This window comes from Priapulus caudatus, unplaced genomic scaffold (genome assembly GCF_000485595.1).
Source record: "Priapulus caudatus unplaced genomic scaffold, Priapulus_caudatus-5.0.1 Scaffold328, whole genome shotgun sequence".
NCBI classification, from domain to species: Eukaryota; Metazoa; Priapulida; class Priapulimorpha; order Priapulimorphida; family Priapulidae; genus Priapulus; species Priapulus caudatus.
In genome coordinates, this window is record NW_014577389.1 from 30,916 (window position 1) to 33,539 (window position 2,624).

A 2,624-nucleotide genomic window follows, 5' to 3' on the forward strand; every position below is an offset into this window, starting at 1 on the left:
CTTGATGCATACACAATACATACATATATACGTACATACATACATGCATACAAACATACACACATATATAAATGCTGGCAAGCAAACAGACAGACATACAGACAGGCGGACAGGCAGTCTGATAGACGAACAGACGGACTGTCAGGCGGACAGACTACTGATTGTACATTTAATATTTAACCGTTCTGTTGCTGTGAGACGGCCATGTGGAAGATAGGTCCGCGCCAATTTATTGTGTCTGTACCTAACATGTTTTACCGTCGTTAAATAAAGTTTTTACTTACTTACTTACTAGTGAACTATTAAAAATAATAAAATCATTATAATAAGGCAGGAGTAGCTAGCACAATTCCCATGGAACGAGTTAGAATCTTCTGTTAGTGATTGATGAACAGATTTTACGGCGTCATCAATATAACTAGGAATAAAGCCGCTTATCTCTAACGAACTTACGGAGCCAATCGACTGCTTACAGATATACAGAGAACTAGTATAGCGAACAGACGCGCCGCGTCGCACGCACCTTGATGCTTGGGATTTTGACTACATTAGACTTTGTGTGTGTCTGCAACTGTGCGCCATGCGTTTTCTTTTGCCGTACACCTGCCAGGGACGGTTTCGTTTATTACAGCTTAGCGACTATTAGGTTCACGCTGTGTCAACCTCATTCGAAGCCAATTTCGCATGTAGCATTCGCAAAACTATCGGACGTGAGCTTCACAGAACTGCCGCTGCTGCTCCAAAGCGTCTTGGAAAAACAACGTTAATGTTTTTATGGTTTATGGATTTTTGCTAGGTAATAACGGCTCGTATCTATTGTGCGTCAAAATGCGGTTTTATGAATGATTTGAATGGCGGGTATAATCAATGCATTACTACTGCGTCGGAATTTGTTGGAATGCGCGCATGTTTATTTTGATGACTAAATAGACATTCGCACAACTACGTGGATGTTGAAATTACAACACAATAGTCAAACCTTCTATTTAGTTTACTAATTATAGTCCTTTGGTTCTGGCTTACGAACATACACGCCCACGTATATGCGCTCACGCACACGCGCGTACACGCACACGCACGTACACGCGCGTTCATACTAAAACGCACAAGCCCAACAATTGACGCGCTTACCCACCCACATGCACACACTGCACACTACTGAATTCTATTTGAGGACGCGTAAATACCTAACTATCCACGTCTACACACACACACTCGAATACACGCGTCAACACGCACAGTACAACTCGCACGCCATACGCGCACGCAATATTTTTCTTGCTCAATTTGTTTCCACTCTTTAGATTGCGTGATCTTAAGAAGTAATTTTACATCCTCGTGTATACATGACTTTTCTATTATCAATGCGCTTTGCTATTTCCCACACTCCCGTGTTCTAACTCAGGTACTATCACGAAAAAGTAAATAAGAATAATCAAGCATATGAATTATTAAAAAGAAGTACTTTGCTATATATAAATGAGGAAAGAAAACACATATAAGAGTGTATTTGCACACGTTTTTAAAATCGGCTACGAACTATTATCAAGAGCAGTAATGTTCTTTTTAAGACGAACATGAAGAAATACATCAGAAGTACAATATATATATATATAATATATATATATATATATATATATTATATATATTATATAAAAACGCCGTATTATCTCTACCAGCAGTTAAAATACACATTTATATCCCATCCACGCATGAAAATGCGTGCACATATACACAACGGACGACGCGAAGCGCACGGCAACGTAAAACATGATAAAGTCTTCAGGAAAAAAACTATTCGCAATGTTAAAAGTTTGACATTTGGTAATTGTCGCGCGTGTGCACGCACGATTGTGCGCAGTTTGAATAGACGAGCGGCATTGTATCGACATCACGCGAGCGAGGCTGCCTGCTGTTGCGCGATGCCACACCCCGGGGGCACGCTTCCTGCAGGCAAGCAGCCGAAGGCACGCATGATTTGCGATTTTTGATTCCCTCGAGTGGTGAGCACCTGTTCTGCTGGCTGCTGGCGGTGTCTGCGTCACGCAGCTTCACTCACGCGTTGCATCACAGACCTATGCGCAGACCTAGAGCTTCTTCCCCGGGGAGAAAGAGAAGGAAGCGAAAGGCGTCTTCTCCGGGGGGAGAAGGGGAAGGGAAAGAGGCGGCTTCTAGGGAGAGAAAGAGGAAAGAGAGAGAGGTGTCTTCTCCGGGAAGAAAGAGAAGGGAGAGAGAGACTTCTTCTTAGGAGAGAAATGGAAGGAAGAGAGAGGCGCCTTCTCCGGGAAAAAAAGAGAAGGGAGAGAGGTTTCTTCTCCGGGGAGCGAAAGGGAAGGGAGAGAGGCTTCTTAGAGCAATACGATAGATTAATAGATAGACAGTTAGACCGCGCGATAAATAGACCGATAGATAGGTAGATAGATAGGTAGAAAGATAGATAGATAGATAGAATAGATAGATAGATAGCGATAGATAGAAAGAAGCGATAGATAGATAAATAGAATACAGAAGGTAGTAGATAATTAGATAGTAGAAGATAGATAGATAGATAGATCTATAGACTAGGTAGATAGTAGATAGATAGATAGAATAGATAGATAGATAGATAGATAGAATCTCTGGGT